Source organism: Cupressus sempervirens, chromosome 7 (assembly GCF_028749045.1).
Source record: "Cupressus sempervirens isolate cs-2001-9-10 chromosome 7, ASM2874904v1, whole genome shotgun sequence".
In the NCBI taxonomy this organism is placed as follows: Eukaryota; Viridiplantae; Streptophyta; class Pinopsida; order Cupressales; family Cupressaceae; genus Cupressus; species Cupressus sempervirens.
Window position 1 is genome coordinate 312,365,334 of NC_143124.1, and position 19,834 is coordinate 312,385,167.

The window sequence follows — 19,834 nt, forward strand, 5'->3', positions numbered from 1 at the left end:
GGTGAGAATCCCTATTTTTTGTGGGAGTTATAAAGTAGCTAAAATAGATGGAAGTTTTCATTTGAAATTTAAATTATTGGTCTTTTTGAACATAAAAGAAAAGAATCTCATTTATGAGTAAATAGGTTTTCATAAATTATAAAAATTTTAATATATATTCAGACTATATAAATGAAAACTAATTAAAAAATAAATCTAAAAAAATAAAATAAGCAATTTCATTTCAAAAAAGCTATAATTATTCTTTGAACATATAAAATGGATATAAATTAGTCTTACTTTATGAATTTTAATTTAATTTTATTGATTTTATACTATTAAAAGAAAAATAAGTTAATATTCCTATATTTAAAAAGATGACTTCTTAATAAATAAATCTTAAAACTTACTATATTTTATGCAAGTCAAAATTGCTAAGCAAAATCAAATTTCTATAAAGTGGGAAAACATATTATTATAGAAAAGCTAAATTTAATTAAGTGACTCATGTAAATATCAAAGACTTTTATTATATTAGTGATTCATGTAAGTTGCATTATCAAAAAATTATTAGATCTTCGTAATAACAATTAAGTGTGAGAGGATTATTCGATCCTTGTTCAACTCACGCTCTTGCTACTACTTCTTTTGGCCTTCACCCCTTGGACTTGACCTTTCTCATTCCCTTCCTATTCTCCTAGACCATGCACTATGCCTCTTCTAGTGGTTCATGGGGTTTTTCTTGGTTCCCTGCTTGGCTCTACTAGGTTGGTTGATTCATATGTGTGTTCTTCTTCTCCTTCCCCTATCGCATTAGCAAAGGTGGGTAGTGTCCATCTCGCGGCTCTGCCTAGTAGAAGTTCTTTTGGAGATAATGTTTTAGGTGCTTATGTTTGTGGGACTATCCTTCCCAAGTCTAAGGGATCCTATACTATAAAAGGAAGCATGATTTCAATTCCTAATGATATCACTGAAGAGTCAGTGGTTTGTTTGGAGCTCTCCCTGCTTGGTCAGTTCCTTCCTTATAGACCGACCATTGATTAGCTCAAGAAATGGGCAATGACCACTTGGAATCTTAAAGGAAGTGTTAAGATTAATGCCCTCCTTAATGGTATATTTATTTTCTGATTTGTGGTAAATGAGGATTTTATCTTTGTTCTTGCAAATTGGCCTTGGCCCCTAGGATCTAATACTAGGAACACTCCCAATGTTTGTAAATTGAAACCTAAACTCAATCCAATTGTCAATTTAAGATATTTTTCACATATTTGGGTTAAGCTCCCAAGACCTCCCCTAGAATTTTGGAACATAAAATATCTCTTTTTGCCTACCAGAATTTGTATCAGTGTTATGCTGAACAAACTTGTTCTAAGTAAACTACAGAAGATATGGCCATGTTAACCTTTTTTTTGCTTCTTCTCCCTCCATTGTTATGAAGGGACCTAAGGAAGATATGGAAATCCAAGTAGATCCTAAGAATCTCTATTTTCCTTTGCAGTCTCTCACTTGAAGATTAGCCCTAACTCATCCTATAGTTATGGAAGTTCCTAAATCCTTTAATCCACCTCTATCTAGCTTAAGCCCTCTCCTCATCCTTTCCTAAGAAAATATTATGGATGAGTTAGTGAAATGTCCCCTCCCTTTCTCCTTGTCTTGTTTTTGGTTGAATGATGTCATTCCCCCTCTCAATGACAACTTGTGTATCTCTATAGTATTACCTTGTCCTAAGTCCCCAACATTTGAAGGTTGTAAGATGGTATATCATGTTCCTTTGAAAGAAAGTCTACCTAATGCTCTCTTGGATGCCAACTTTATTATAGAGGGTGACATTATCAAGGAAATTCAATGGATGGAAGTTGATTAAAAGAATAAAATAAATTATAAAATCAATGTTGGAAAGAGTAACAAGGCATGAATTCGAGCAAGTAAGATAGTTGTTTCCTTTCCTAAGGGACATCAAGTGCGGAGCATGAGGGCCTCTATTAAAAAAGGATGTCAACAACCAATTATTAATGCTTAAATTTTTTTCATATTGTTGCATGTTCCTGGTGGTCAATTGAATTAAATTTTAAAAAAAAAGGTCTTATTATGGACATGATACTATCTTGGAATCTTAGGGGTATGAATAGTCAACTGAAGCAACAAATGTTGAAGTGCAATATTTAGGATCTTAGAATGGACATTCTTCTTATTTAGGAAACTAAAATGAGTAAAGAAAGTATAGAAAAGGCAGTAAATCTTATTTTTCCTAGTTCTTCTTGGATTTCTTGGGATTCTTAGTGTGTATTGGGTGCTCTAATTGTCATTTGGAATGCAATTAAGTTGTTAAATACTCTTCTAAAATCCTCTTGTAACTCTATTATTACTACTATCCATGATCTATCCTCTAGATGGTTGTAGAATATAGTCAATTCTTAAGCTCCAAATAATAGAGGTTAGCTAAAAATTCTTTGGGAACATCTTTCCAATCTTATAAATAATGGTGGTTCAAAATGGATGATTGTTGGTGATTTCAATTCATTCCTCTATCCTTCTAAAAATATTGGGGATGATGAAGACTTCTCTAAAAGCATGCCAAAGCTTGGGGATTTTTTCCTTGACTATGGTCTTACTAGCCTTGATCTAAGGGTCACTAATTTAATGTGGTCTAATAGTAGAAGAATATTGGGCCTTATCTAGGTTAGGCTTGATTGGGATTCTCTCTACTAACTATACTATTATGATGATTTTTTCCTGGAAGCTAAACCCAATACAAGGTTAGATATCAATACTCTCCACCCAGAGTGGAAATTTGGAAGGAAGGTGATAGGTCTCTTTAGATTTGAAAATATGTGGTTTTCTAATCAAAATCTTATGGAATTGATTAGTTTTTGTTGTAAAATACATGCAAATTCCTCCTAGATGATTAACTTTGTGATGAAGTTGTGGCTGGTTAGGGATAAAGTCAGGAAGTGGGACACGGTTTCCTTTATAAATATCTTTTGATAAAAAGGGGTCATTGAGGGAAAGTTAGAGGAGGTTTTTCTATAACAAGAAAATAATAATCAAGATAATATCCTAATCCTATAGGAATGGTCCCTTAGAGACCAATGGATATCTCTATTAGTTCACTAGGTAACATTTTGGATACGAAAATATCATCCTCAATGGATAAAGCAAGGATGCAAGAGTACTAGGTTCTGTGACCAAGAAACTTCGAAACATAGAAGATGTATAAGTTTCCTTATTAGTGCTAATGGGGTGGTGGTCATATAAGAGGAGGATATCAACACTAAGGTAATCAATTTCTTCATTTAGAATGGGGCTCAAAACAAAGGAGTCAAAGACCCTTAGGACCTCCTTGGGTGTATCTATTAGTATGAATGATGGTGATATTCCTATGACGGATTATCTTAGCATGATTTAAGAGTGTATACATTGATGATACCTTACATTCATGAAAAAAAAAATTCATTAATATCAAAAACTAGTTATCCTATTAGACAAGAAGAGCAACAGAAAGAGATTGGCTTTGCATGGTTTGAGGATTGCATGCACAATTGAGGACTTGTTCTATAGAATGTCTTGATGATTTGGTCAAGCATGCATACAAAAATATGAAGGCATTGTATAATTATTAAAGCTTTATTGGAGATAGTGTTTAAACAGAGCTACTAGTTAAGCAATTGCTAATGTTTTGATTATATATCCTAGCAGAGATGTAATTTGGTTGAGGGCACTAAGAAAAAGGTAGAATAGATGTTGAAGGTGTTGTAGTTAAGTGAGAAAAGTAAGATATTGAATTTCTTCATTTAGAGTGGAGCTCAAGATCAAGGAGTGGAAGACCCTCAAAACCTCCTTAGGTGTATCCCTCTATTACTTTTGGATGAAGATAATGAAATATTGACTCTCTAGTTCAAAAATGATGAAGTTAGAGATGTTTCTTTCTCCTTACAAGATTTCAAATCTTTTGGTCCTGATGGGTTCCCACCTACATTGTATCAAGAGTACAAGGAGATAATAGGGGATGAAGTTTTCAAGGTTGTTTGTGACTTCTTTATAATAGACATTATGGTGGATATAATAAACCAAGCTTATATAACCCTTATTCATAATACTAAATACTCTACCTATATGAATATAAGATAATAGCTAAAGTTCTATTAAATAGATTGAAACCCATATTCAATAAACTAGTTTACAAGAATTAGAAAGAATTTTTAAAAGGGGGAGAACATTATAGATGTTGTTTTTTATACTACCCATGAACTTATTCACTCTATGATTGCAAATGATAAGGATAGTATGCCTCTTAAACTTGATATATCTAAGGTTTATGATCAAGTGAAATGGTCCTTCCCTAACAAGGTGCTATTTAGATTTAAGTTTAAAGGAAAATCCATAAAATTATTATGAGTTGTGTGACTACTACAAAATATGTTTTCCTTGTTAATTGTAATCCTACACAAGCTTTTTTATACAAGTAAGGGTCTTAGACAAGGATAACCTATTTCATCATATCTTTTCATCATAGTGGTTGATATTCTTGGATGGAACCTATCTAAATTCCTCCTAGCTAATTCCATCTCTAGTGTTTAATATTCTTGTAGGATTTCTCCATCTATTCACCAATATTTTTTAGATGACACAATGTTTTTTGGAGAGGCTTTGATCTTAGAAGCTACCTCTTGGAAAAACCTAGTCACTGACTATGAACCTCTCTCTAGATAGCATATTAACTTTCATAAAAGTAAGCTCTTCTTCTTTAACACTAGTAGTGAAGTTTGACTGATTATTTCTAGGTTGTTTGGATGTAATGTTTTTATCCATAATACCTATCTTGTTCTCCCTTTAACCCTGATGAAAGTATGCCAATCATACTAGAATAACATTATTGAAATTCCAAATGAATTTGGTTGGATGGAAAGGTAAACTCCTAAGTATGGGTGGATAATTACTTCTTCTAAAAGTGTGCCTCCAAAGTATTGGTTTTCTTTATGAACTTTTCCCTCATGCAAAAAGATATATTTGAACACAATATTGTAAGGTTTAATACTAATATTATTGACAAGTCTAATATTTTTGATAAGGCTTACATTAAGGGATGACCTCCAAATTTTGGTAAAATCATAGAGCAGAATTATTGCAGAATAGAGAGATATAGAATTACTTCAAGAGGGTTAGTCTGGACAAATACATTGAGGCCATGAAGGGCCATAATTTGATGTCGTTAGAAAATTATACCAACTCTTGGTACAAGGTGAGATGATTATTAGTAGTATCAAGTTTTTGGTGAGTCCTTACCTAATAAGAAAAGAAATTGGTCTTTTGTGTGAAGGGGAGAAGGACAAGAGGAAGGACATGAGAGATTACCAAAAATTCAAACCAAAATTCTTCAATGGCACAATGAAGCCAGTCGAGATAAAATCTGGTATGAATGTATTTCCCTCCCTTATTAATTTTCCATTTTTTCTTGTATATTATTAGATATTTCATCCTAGAATGGTATTTTACCAATTACTATGGTTACCACTTCCTGCTTCTTAGTATGTTGAGGCATGGTAAAAAAAAGTAATATGCCTTTTTCTATGCTCATCCCTAGTTAATAATATTAAGAATGGTGATAATCTACCCACTCAAAAAAGTTTGAAACTTTTCTTATATCATGACATGTTTTCCCACCACCCTAGTCTTGGTATGTGTTTAATTAATAAGGATACTCCCTAACATCATGTTGGAACCTCTTTTTTTATATAGGAAATTGATCCTAATAATGACCATGATACTTACCCTGCTATGATTAGCCAAATTAGTAATCCAAATAATAGATAAAACAACCTAAATTAAAAACCTAAACCTTTGTAGAATCTTAATTGTTTAAAACCCTTTCCAAATGCGAAAGTGTGTTTACTAAAACTAGTTCTATCGACACTCGGAAGAAAAGTAAGATTATGAAGGAATTATTGATTTGTATAAGCAAGCTTTAGAAATGTCTAATGGCAGATATGGTGATAAGAAAAGTAGGACTCATGGTTATAGAATTGACATGAGTTTGGGGGAGAGGAGACCTAAAAGAATAAAGGTCAAGAGGGGGTAAAACTACAAATAGGAGTGAAAATATGAGACCTAGGATAATCAAAATAAGAAGACTTATGAGACTGATGTTGAAGAAACTCTAGAGAAAGATGATAATAGTATCACTAAGGAGGAATTTGAAGTAGAAGAGGATGAAAAAGACTTAGAGGAGGTGAAGTAGGTTACCTAGGAGGCTCATATCAAGGTTTTTATTGAGCCCAATATTGATATCCCCATTTCTGATAACCCTATGGCTAAGGAAATGAGGGATCTGATCAATACCATGCCTTATACTAATATTACTATTGAAAAGGTTAAAAAGGATTTAGAAGACCAAATTTTGGACCTCAATGAAAAAGTGTGATCCCTTATAAATAATTTTGATCATGTGATCACTAGTATTGAGCCTGGTGTGGCCATATCTACTATTTTCATGGTCTCCAACGAAATGAAGAGATACATCATCTTTGGAATTGTTGTAGAACAAAGGAAATTGAAGAAAGATGGAATGCAAAAGGACAATGTGAATGTGGAGATGAAGTTCCTAGAGGATGTCCACAATTGAACCGAATATCTCAAGTGTTTGGTCAAAGACTAGGTAAACATCAAATAGGCCTAGCATCCCTAGGACATTTCTTTCCTTTTTGGTCATGTTTTTTTTGTCGTGTACTTATTAGCTATTGGCTTTACCTAGTCACTATGATTGTTCTTGTAATTTTGGGACAAAATTTTAAAACTATTATGTTTAATATGTTCTCTTTAATGGTGGGTACTCTAAAACTCAATTATCTTTATGGATTATTAACAATATTTAAATGGCTAATAAGTTAGATTATGAAACTCGCATTTCTTCAGTTTATTTTTCATTAATTTATTCTCTCTTGCAGGTCTCTAGTTGCTTGTTTTATAGATGATCTTTTATGTTGCTTGGTATTAATGGGATAGGGGGAAAAGGTTTTAGTATTTGTTTGTTATTTCTTAGATTCATGACCCTTATCATTACTCCTTTAATGAAAAATAATCCAATGTGAGAATGAAAAATTTTATGTGATAAAAATATTGCTGGTTGAGAGCTTAAAGATACAAAGTACACTCGTCCATCAGGTAGGCATGTTAAACTCTAGATTAAGTGTTGAAAACAAATTGATACAAGTATGGTCATGTGTTTTGATCATTGTTTTGTCACTAATTTCAAACCTGCTACTTGTTCGTAAGAAAATTACTTAGATGATTTAAGTACAATCATTTATTTGATTGATGAAGAGGATTTGATTTAATGAGGTAATAATTGCACCTAGAGAAAAGGTTGAGTTATGATATGGAAAAGAAGTACAAGGATCAGTCAAGATAGTGATATTATAGTGCACTGATAATCTACTTAAGGTTGCAAAGGATGGATACACTAATTATGTTTAGAACAAATTAAACAAAATGTGTCTTCCAAGCTTAACAATCTATATAATAGGTTGCAAGCAAAGTTAGTGTAAGCCAAAAAGAAAATCAATTGGAGCCAAGCACAATCAATTTCAGCATAAGTCAAGTAAAGTTTAGTTGATGTTGAGCACCAATAAACTTTAGTTCATGCCAAGTGGTTTGATAGTGGATGTCAAACAACATAGTTTGTGTCAAGTGATAGAAGCTAGTTAGTGTTGAGTGTTAGCATTATGAGAAAGATTGTGAAATTGATGAATCTAAGCCAACATGTTTGATTTACTGGATTATGTAAACCATGTGGAAGATAAGCTTGATGAGTTGGTGGCACAGAACTCAAGATGAACCATTTTGAGGTGAATTCAAAGAGGATTGAAGAAGCTTCTATATGGGAATGAAATGAAATGATAGGTACATTCATTGAATCCTACCTAATCCAACCCAACCTTAAAATGGACAATGGAGGTTGAATGAAAAAAAGATCTTAGTTTTCTATTTATAGAGATGGTTGGTCAGAAGCAAAGGTTGTCACGTGGGAGAACCTAAGGAAGACAAGAAGTCTAGTGTATTGCTTCATTCAATGACCTAAGAGAAGAGTCTAGTGTGTTGTAAGTTGTTATCAAATCAACTCATAATGTTACTTTCTAATCATTGTACCAATATAGGGTAAATCCTTTGGATTAAGGTTGACCTAACAATCATTTGTAAATCCTTCAACTAGGTGACATTTCAAGTGAATGATTTGAAGTTCTCTAACAAGGCTCACTCCTAATAGGGTGATTGAAATCCTTTAACTAGTCACATTTAACAGTGTGCATTGTAACCTTTAATAGGGTTTCCCTTTTAGAGGGCATCACTTCAGAAAAGTGAGAATGAGTAGCATGTTACTTTTGGTTTTTCTCAAATTGGGTTTCCACATTAAATTATTGTATCAAATATGTTATTGAATTTGTTATGTTTCATTCTTACATTTCTACAAAGTTGATTTGACAATAACCTACAGGTTTACTTGATTGTATGATCTAATGGATGCATGCATGATAAAAATGGCTTATGGATATGGGTTCACTAAGTTGTAAAAAAATTTATGTGTACATCTGGACCTTGGATAATTGATTCACCCCGTCCCCACCCTGCTCAGTTATTTTAAAGAATTCTAACAATTAGTATCAAATCTATCTGCTTAAGAGGACTAATTTGAAGGTACTAGAAGCAAAAAGATCAAGATGTCAAAAAGAGAGGTACCCAAGCTTAATAGAGATAACTTTTTTATATGGGAAAGTCTAATGAAGCTACACCTAGGAGGTCTTCGAGATCATGCACAATCCACCATTGATGTTAAGCATGTCAATCCTTCTGGAGTCCTAACTGCTGAAGATTCAGAAAAGAAGAAATAACACAACTAGGTAATGTTGGAGATTGCGTCTTCCCTATGTTATGCTGAGTTTGATGATATCAAGGGTTATGATAGTGCAAATAAATTGTGGGATCCTCTACATACCATCTATGGAGATGACACAAATGTTCTAAGAGCCAAAGATGAAAGTCTTAGAGGTAAGTACAATGATATGAGAATGCAAGAAGGTGAGAATATTGCTCAATATTGCTCAAGGATAAAAGATGTTGCTAATGTAGTAAGAGGAGCTACTAGTAAAATAGATGATGATATTGTACTAGGAAAAGTTTTGAGAACATTTTTTTCCCATTTATGCTATCAGAATTCCTACAATATAAGAATTGAGATGTATAGAAGGTTCTAAAATGACTCTTGAAGATCTGGTAGGTAGGCTCACTTCTTTTGATTTATCTTATTATGATAATTACGAACTTGACAATGTTGAATCTACTTTCAAAGCCAAGTTGTCATTGAAGGAACTTAATGGGAAGAAGAAGAAAAATGTAAAATATGTGTCTAGTGATAGTGATACAATTGAAGAAGATGTAGAACAACTTGAAGCACTACTAGAAAGGAGATTTCATAGAGGTAAAGACAAGTTCAAAGGTAAGTTACCTATCATGCATTTGAATTGCAATGAGGTTGGTCATATTTTTGCTAGATGTCTAGAGAAGAAGAATTAAAGAAGTGGAGATAAGTACAAAAATAGAAGAGATGAAGATAGAAAAGATTACAAAGATAAAGGCAAGAAGTATTACTACATTACTGAAGAGGAAACAAAAGATGGAATTGATGATCATGATGATGAAATGGTGTGTGTTTCAATCAAGGATGAATCTCATGAGGATGCGGCAACTATACTAGTGTCTTGTGTAAACACAAATGAAAGATGGATTGTTGATAATGAGTGTTTACATCACATGATTGGAGATAAAAGTAATTTCATTACCTTGAATTATTATGATGGACATAGTCTATTGTTTGGTAATGATGCACCCTGTTGGATAAACAGAAAAGGTTCTACCAAACTCATAGAAAATATTTTATGTGACAATGCTTATTATGTTTAAGGACTTAACTATAATTTTTTGAGTGTGTCACAACTAAATAATTTAGGTTGTAAGGTTGAGTTTGAGAACAAGATTACTAAGATATATGATAATAATGGAAATCTAATTGGAAAAAGGTGATCAAACTAGAGGTAATCTATTGTACATTGATATAGAGGATGATACTTGTTTAATTGTAGAATTTGATGATGCATGGATATGGAAAAAGAGGTTATGTCATGTTAATTTTTCTAACTTGGTTACTATTGGTAACATGAGAAGAGTCAAAGGTTTTCTTAAGTTGAAGATGCTTGACAATATAATTTACAAACAATGTTAGTTAGGCAAAATGAAAAAGTCAATTTTTAAGAGTAAGAGTCATACCTCTAAAGGAATATTATATATTGTTCATACTAACTTGTGTGGACCAATTGATGTGCAAAGCTACAAAGAAAATATGTACATTATGTTATTTGTTGATGATTATTCTAGAATGATAACAGTTATGTTTTTAAAATAGAAATTTGATGCTTTGCAAATGTTCAAGTGGTACTTAACAAAAGTTGAGAAAGAAATAGTTAAAAGTTTCAAATGTTTGAGATCTGACAAAGGAGGAGAATTTATATCAAATGAGTTTGAGATATTTTGTAATGACAGAAAAATTAAAAGAAAAAAAATTCTCCTAGGACCCCCCCACAAAATGGAATTACTAAAAGGAGGAATAGAACTGTAATGGACTATGCTAGGATACTCATGATGGAGAAAAATGTTGCTCTGAAATACAAGAGAGAAGTTGTAAGTACAACTATCTATACATTGAACCATGTAGAAGTCAAGCAACGTACTCATTCAACACCTTTTGAACTATGGTATGGATACTCACCCAATGTAAAATATTTTAAGGTATTTGGAAGCAAGTGTTATATTCTCAAAGATTTCAGGAATGGTAAATTAGATGAAAAAAGTGAAGAAGGTATATTTCTTGGTTATTCCACAAGAAGTAAAACTTATAAGTGTTTAAATACTAACACTAAAAAAGTTGTGGGAAGTGCAAATGTGAAATTTGATGAATATATAGAAGTAAATGGGAACAGACCTATGAAGGAACCAGAAGAATACAAATCATTTGTGTACTTTTATGAAGGTATGCCTATTGAAGAAGATGTTGTAAATTAAGTTGAAAACCAACAAAAAGTTTCAATGTATACCAAGTTGTATTTAGGAACTGAGCTACATTTAGGTGCCAAGTTACAGAGTGAAGTTGAGGCACATTCTATTCTAAGTTTAGTGTATATGAAAAAGATGTTGAACTACCTAAAAAAGATGCACATAGTGATTTAGAAGTCAAGAGGCCAAATGAGGAAAATAGAGTAGAATCAAGATTGTCTAAGTATGTCAAGAGACATCACCCTGCTACACAGATCATTGGAGGTGAAGATGCTAGACCAATGACAAGGAACAAGTTGAGAAATATACATATTTTTTGAGTATGCAAGAATCTAAAACAATAAAAGATGCCTTAAAAGATGTGAACTGGAGTAAATCCATGAAAGAAGAGATTGAGAAAATTGAGAAAAATAAGACATGGACTCTAGTTCCTAGACTAGAAGTAAAAATGTGATTGGCACCAAGTGGATGTATGGAAATAAGTTATATGTGAAGTCACAAGGAACAAGGAAAGATTAGTTTGTAAATCATATGAACAAGAAGAAGGGATAGACCATGAAGAAATATTCACTCCTATTGCAAGATAGGAAGGAGTAAGAACTCTACTTGCTTAATCTACATATAAAGTTTTCAAAGTTTATCAAATGGGTGTTAAGTTTGCATTTCTGAATAGTATGTTGGAGGGAGAGGTTTATATAGAACAACCATGAGGATTTGTTGATGCTAACAACCAAAACATGGTATGTAGACTACACAAAGTTTTACCTAGTTTGAAACAAGAACCAAGAGCATGGTATGAAAGGCTTCATAATTATCTTGTGAAGATTCAATTTGAGAGGACTACTAATAATAACAATATATACTTGAAGATAGAGAAAGGAAAAGGTATTTTACTATCTCAAGTTTTTGTTGATGATGTCATACTTGGAGGTCAAGATACTTTATGTAAAGCTTTTGCAAGTGAAATGAAGAAAGAATTTGAGATGTCTATGTTTGGAGAGATCAAGTTCTTTGTGGGTTTCCAAGTACATTAGATGAAATATGGAATATACATCACTTAGTCAAAATATGTAAAAGAGATGGTAAAAACTTTTGGATTGGAAGATTCAAAGCCAATAAGGACACCTATGGTGCTAGGACATAAATTATCAAAGAATGATGATTCAACTAAGGTGAATCAAGGATTGCATAGGTCTATGATTGGAAAATTATAATATGTAGTATATATTAGACTTAATATTGCATTATCTATTAGGATAGTTGCAAGATTCTTAGTTAATCCTAGGGAGAATCATTTGATAGATGTTAAGAGAATAATGAGATATATGAAAGGAACATAAGACTATGGTCTATACTACAAGAAAAATAATAAATTTGAATTGAGAGCCTAAACTTATGTTGATTTGGTTGGAAATATTGATGATAGAAAGAGAACTAGTGGAGGAGCATTTTTCTTAGGCAAAAGGCTGGTTACATGGACTAGCAAGAGAAAAAATTGCATCTGTCAATCTACTACTGAAATTGAATATGTTCTTGTTGTAGTAAATTATACATACATTGTATGAAAAAAAAAGAAACTCAAATATATAAGGGAAGAAATTACTAAACCTATGATACATTATTATGATAATACAAGTGCTATAAATATATCAAATAACCCTCTGATGCATACAAAGACTAAGCACCTTGCAATCAAGTATCATTACTTGAGAGTGTTAGTTCAAGATAATGAAGTGAGGTGGAATATATTAACACAAAAGAGAAAATAGATGATTTCTTCACAAAATCATTAGCTAAAGATTCTCATGAGTATCTAAGAGGTAAACTAGGGTTGATACCCCTATCAAAGGCTATCTAAGAAAGCATGACGAGCGCCTTGTATTAAACAAGATTATTTACATATGTTAAACATTGATGCAGTGGATCTTACTTTAGGAGCTTCCTAAACTAATCAAAGAGATGAAGCTAAAAATCAGTCACAAGCTAGGTGATAGATAGAGAAACTAAAAATAATCATATCTACATATTAAGATGGCAAGTCCATGGCATTATTGTCAAAGAGGGAGAAATCCAATTGAGAAAGAGAAATCCTTTTTGCTAAGGGATATATAAATCCTACCTATTGGAAATCTGATTGAAAAGCTCATTGTTGAAGATCAAAGAGGGAGATTGTTGAAAAGAAGGAAGTTTGTTGTTAAATGAATGTTTCCAATCATTATTTTTTCATTGATGTCAAACCTGCTATTTTTAGGAATGACAATTGCTTATAAGATCCATGTACTATCACTTAGTTGATTGATGAAGAGGATTTAATCAATAAGATGCAACAAGAGCACCTAAGGGAAAGGTTGAGCTATGATGTTGTAATGAAGTGCAAGGATCAATTAATGCAATGATGAGATGATGTATTGATAACATACTTGAAGATATAGAGGTTGGCCACACTTAGAAACACTAGAGGAATAAGTTGTAACAAGGTTAACCGCAAAGCTTAAACTAAGTTCATTAGTGGGTGTCGAGCAAGCTAGTTAAAGCTGAGAAAATTCTAATGTGTGCCGAGTGAGCTTCAAGTGTTGAGTGAAATTTAAGTGTCCTAAATAAAAAAATCTTACTTCTTGTAGAGTGAGCTTCAGGTGCCAAGTGAACTTTAGGTGTCGAGCATCAGTAGAAACACAGTTGGTGCTGAGGAACTCAGTGTGTGCTAAGCACTAGTATTCCAATAGTGTCAAGTTACTGCATTATTTTAAATAACAAAGATTCACCAAATTTGAGTTGACTAAGTTGTTTACTTGAATTTTGTGAACAAGTTGGAGGATAAGGATGATGAGCTAGTGGCACAAAATTCTATGTAAACCATTTTTGGGAAAATTCAAAAGGATTATTCAAGAATTTTCTAGAAGAAATAAAATATGGGTTAGATACAATGAATCCTACCTAATCCATACTAATTGAAATTAAAGGATGGAAGAATTGAGTGGGAAAAGGAATTCTAAGACTTCTATTTAAGGAGTCATAGATGAAGAAGAAAATTTTGCTGCTACTGGAGTGCCAAATTACGAAATGGTTAGAAGGGTGTCAAGGAGAAGACATCTAGGAGAAGGAAAAATAGAGTATAGAGGCTCTACTTCAACAAGTGGTTAGGAAGAGATGATTGCACTGGTACATTGAGGATGGAGACTTAAAGAGACAAAGCTTGAAAGGAGGGAAAACTATAAAGAGTTGTAGAGATTGAAGGACAGGCAATGTGAAGACCTGAAGAAGTGATCTAAAATTTGCAAGTTAAGTTGTTTGTTGTAATCATGTCAAAGATTTTCTAATACTATCTAGAAATTGTAGTAGATATGAAAATCCTATGGACTTAGGTTGGTTTAATAGCCATTTGTAAATGCTTTAATAGGGTGGCATTCCAAGGGAATGTTTTAAAGTCTTCTAACAAGGCCCAGTTCAACAGGGTGGTTAAATCCTCTAACAAGGCAATATTTAACAGTGTCTTGTAAGCCTTTAACAAGGTAGGCCTTTCATAAGGCATTACTTCAAAAGAGTGAGAATTGAGTAGCATGTTACTGGTGGTTTTTCTCAAATTGGGTTTCCATTTAAATCACTATGTTACGTGTTGATCTCTTTATGTGTTATGCTTGCATGTTGATTTATAGTAACTTGCTGAATAGAAATGTTTTAAGCTTGGACGAATGATTGGTTGAATGGGCTCATTAAACTTAGTGAAAAATTTTGAATTGGGCATTTGGACCTTGAATAATTGATTCACCCCCCACTCTCAATTATTCTAAAATAATTTCTAACAATAACTGTTGAGGGAGATATTGTTGTCGAAGAAGGAGATGAGAAAAAAAAACTAAAGAAACATGGAATAACTAGTAAGAGGGAGTTAATGAAAAATGAGATATAAGAAGCGATCTAGAGGGAGTCATAAGGATGAGTTGATTGATTGCCTATTAATTAGAAAAAAAAAATTGTAACCTATTTAGAAGATGAAAGTTGCTAATAGAGGGAGAGATTTCATTACAAAGAATTATTTTCTTTTTGGTATTTTGTTGGTTATACTGATTAAGTTTGGTCGGTTTGGTTTTCCATCAATGCCAAAGAGGGAGATTGTTGAAAATAGATTGATACAAGTATGGTAATGTGTTTCAATCATTGTTTCTTCACTGATGTCAAACCTACTACTTGCTAGTAAGACAATTACTTAAATGATTTAAGTACTATCATTTGTTTGATTGATGAAGAGGATTTGATCAAATAAAGTGGCAATAGCACCTAGAGGAAAGGTTGAGTTATGATATGGAAAAGGGGTACAAGGGTTAGTTGTGATAGTGATATTATAGTGCATTGATAATTAGCTTAAGGTTGCAAAGGATGGATACCTTAATTAAGTTAAGAAAAACAAGTTAACCTAAATTGTGCCTACCGAGCTTAATAGCTTGCATAGTAGGTGCCAAGCAAAGTTAGTGTAAGCCAAGTAGAAAATTAGTTGGAGCCAAGAAAAGTTAATTTCAATGTAAGCCAAGTAAAGTTTAGTTAATGTTAAGCACCAGTAAACTTTAGTTCATGTCGAGTGTTCTGATAGTGGATGATAAGCAACACAATGTGTGACAAGCATTAGAAGCTAATTAATGTCAAGTGCTAGCATTATGAGAAAGATCATAAATTTGATTAATTTGAGCTGACAAGTTTGATTTCTTAGATTATGTGAACTGTGTGGAAGATAAGCTTGATGAGCTGGTGGCACAAAATTCAACATGAACCATTTTGAGGAAAATTCAAAGAGGATTGAAGGAGAAGTTTCTAAAAGGGAATGAAATGAAATGATGGGTGGATTCATTGAATCCTACCTTATCCAATCTAACCCTAAAATGGATGATGGAGGTTAAATGAAAAAAGATCTTAATTTTCTATTTATAGAGATGGATGGTCAAAAGAAAAGATTGTCATGTGCAAGAATATTTAAGGAAGATAAGGAATCTAGGTTATTGCTTCATTCAGTGATTTAAGAGAAGAGACTGTATTTGCAAGCAAAGAAAGAAGGCTTAAGGGTAAGGATGCTTGAATAGTGAACAAGCTATTAGAGCTAAAGTGTGTGAAAGCCAAGCAGAATAGAGGACTAAAACAAAGATCTGTAATCTTCAAGTGTGTTGTAAGTTGCTATCAGGTCAAGCCTTACTATTAGTTTCTAATCATTATACCAATCAAGGGTCAATTATTTGGATTAAGGTTGATCTGATAGTTATTTATAAATCCTTTAATTGGGTGACATTCCAAGTGAATGATTTAAAGTCCTCTAACAAGGATCACTCATAATAGTGTGATTGAAATCCTTTCACTAGGTCATACTTAAGTGCATTATAATATTTAACAAGGCTGGCCTTTCACGGAGCATCACTTTAGAAGAGTGAGAATGAGTAGCATGTTACTGGTGGTTTTTCCCAAATTGGGTTTCCACGTTAAATCATTCTGTCAAATGTGTTATTGAATCTATTATGAATGTTTTAATGGATGCACAATCCATTATCAATGTTTTTACATAGTCCATTCTTGATTTGTTTCTCCTTTCAGCTATCCCATTCTAAGGATAGGTCCTTGGTGTTGAAATCTATCTTTTGATTATTTTGGCATTGTAGAATGTACTAAAGTCATTCAAAATAAATTCAACACCTCTATTAGATCTCAAACACTTTAGACTCTTCCATGTTTCTTTTTCAATTCTAGCTAAATGCCACTTAAATAATTGAAAAGCATAAGATTTAACTTTGAGAAACATCACAAACATCATTCTAGAATAATCATCACCAAAATTGAATGAAATACTTATCTCTACAATAGCTTTGAAAATTAATAGGTCCACATATGTCAGTAAGAACCAATTGCACAATATCATTAGATGTATATGTTTTTCTCTTAAGGTTTGATGAACCACCTTCACAAACCATCCTCACTCATGAAGAACATACCAAAATAACTACCATATTGTATTTTATAATTGTAGAACCTGAAATTATCTTCGCAACTTTAGAGAACATTAAAGTGTTCCCAAATTTTATTCACAATGAGAAAATTTTCTTCTAGTACTTCGCATCTCCTTCGGGCTTGTCCAATTCCTCCTCTACTATTCCACATGTAATTTTTTTGCTTTTAGTTTATACATCTCTTTCATATTTTTCTTACACCCGCTCAAATATTCTATAAATAATCTACCCTTTATTGTAAAAATCTTCATTTAAGTACCTACACATGGCACAAATTTTATTTTTGAATTCAACATCTTGCTCCAATAAGGTCTTCTTAAGTGTCAAAAAATCATCAAATATGAATAAATAATAGATTATTCCTACAATAATCTTGCTCCTCTTTCTTCTTAGAGAGAACACATATGGAAAATCCCATTTTTTGTGTGTGACAAAAATATGGTACTTTTCATAAAATAAATCATCCATAAGTGAGAAGTTATCTTGAGGTGATTAAAAATCATGTTGACTCTTGTTCTTTTGTTTCCTACACGTTTAAATTGGTCTTATCAAACTTGTAAAATATAAAAGACTTCCCATGGAATATTGAACCTTAAATCTGAACCTTCTTGGCTCAAGGGTCAAAGATTCAAATTTGCCTTAACTTCATGTCTTGGGGTTCTACCTCATTCATTCCTCATCAAACTCTAGTACTGAACTTGAACCATTGAACCACTTGGTTCATGTTTTTATATTTTATTTATTGGTAGGAATTCTTGTGATCATTAATAGATGTCAATACTCTTAAATGTGATAGAACCTTGTATTATATGACTCACTAGTTTAAGTTCAAGTTTCAAATAAAATATTTTCCTATTGACTTTATCAGTCAAGCCTATTGAGAGCTAAGTCCTAATATCATTAGCAGTTAGAACTTGAACTTTGAATTGATTTTTTCACAGTTCAAGAGTTCAAAATTCATAAGCTTACCTTTAGCCATCTATAGACATGTAGCATATGGGAGTACTTAGTTCCTCTTGATAAAGGTGAAAGGACATTAATTAAAAGATCACTAGAAAAGGTGGTGAAAAGAGGAGACTTGGTATGTGTGAAGTTAATTACCTCATTAAATTTTATGATACCCTAGACAATTGGTCCTTTCCCCTATTATTTAGTAGGCATGTTTCCCAAACCCAAAATTTCATAAAATCCCTTTTTTGGTAAAATTCCTTAATTTTATGAATGAGGTATGATTACTATGTCTTCTTTGAGTAAACAATGAATAGAAAAGTAGCATTTTCCTTAGAGGTCTTTTTGTGAATTTGAACATGGTGTGTTTGCATTTTTCACCCAAATCCTCTACTTTTATATCTCTTTCAATAGTTTTAAAAAATTGTTTGTTTTCTTTTCTATACCCTATTTAGTCCCACAAATTAGGACCTACACATTTCTATGGCTACCCCATGCCCTAAGTACCCAAAAGAAAAGAAATGTGGACCTTTAATTAGTTTCTGACTAGAATGAGGTTATACTTCTTTGGTTGACAAAGAAATTGATTGGATAATGTCTAGATTCAAGAACATCCAACCTGGGTCTTTTTGATAGGACTTTGTTTCATGTACTCACAATAGAGTACTAATTATCCCTAGACTGGAATATTTGGCCAATATTGTCTAAAAGAAAATAAAGAGGAAATCTCAACTCCCAAGCTCTTGTAGATTGGGTCTCAATTGTAAAATGTATAGTCAAAGTTAGGTAAGAAGTCGACTGAATTTATAATAAGGTGGGCAAAGACATTCATGATGGGTCACTTGATCTAGGTTGGGTGAACCTAGGATGGAAGCAAAGGGGGTTATAGAAAGAAAATAAAAAATAGTAAAGAGACTATAGAGTTAGAGATTTTATCTACCTATAGTCTACTTTTGCACTTTTATTATCAATGATACATGCTTGAATGGTAGGACAACTTAAATACATGCTTGATCAATCAATCTAACATGACTAAGTGATGTAAATAAAATAGTAGAAAAGTAAACAAGATCATTTAGATTTATCCAAGACAAGAAAGATAATAGTAATGAAATAGAAAGATATCACTACTTTAAAAAATGAATGAATCCCATAGAAAACACTCCCTGATTCCTCTACTCTAATGGCAACTTAAAAAATTATCGAAGCACTAGGCCAAATAATGCTTCAACAAAGCCAAATTGCAAAAAAAAAAGGTGGCACTTCTTTCATCCATAACAATGGTTTTACAATGAAATGGAAGATAAAATCATTAGTTTTACTGACCTTAGAATAGTTGGGGATCTTCTTATCTATACGCTGCTATCTACAACTTTAGGTGGAAAACCAACTTCTTACCCTAAATAATTGATCTACCACCTTTATTTATGAGATTTATTAATTATACTATCATCTTCACACATAAATAGTTGTGGAAGAGGTAATTACACTTGAAAAACCATGAAAAGAGGATATAATGAAGCACAAAATGAGGAAAGGGTTTCCCAAGGAAAATCAGATTCATAAATGTTGATCTTAACATGCTTTTTCTGTTACATCTCTCTTAATTATCTCCTCAAGGTGCCTGAGGACTGATAAGAGCACTCCACTTCTCTAACAACCTTAAATGCAATGGGTACATAGGGAAATGCACAATTTAATAAAAACAAATTATTTATCTTCCACCATTAACTGCATGTCATACCATTAATGATTTTGCTAGCCATATACTAGCCAAAGGCCAAATTAAAAAATAATACAAGCACATCTGTCCATTCATCGAAAGGACT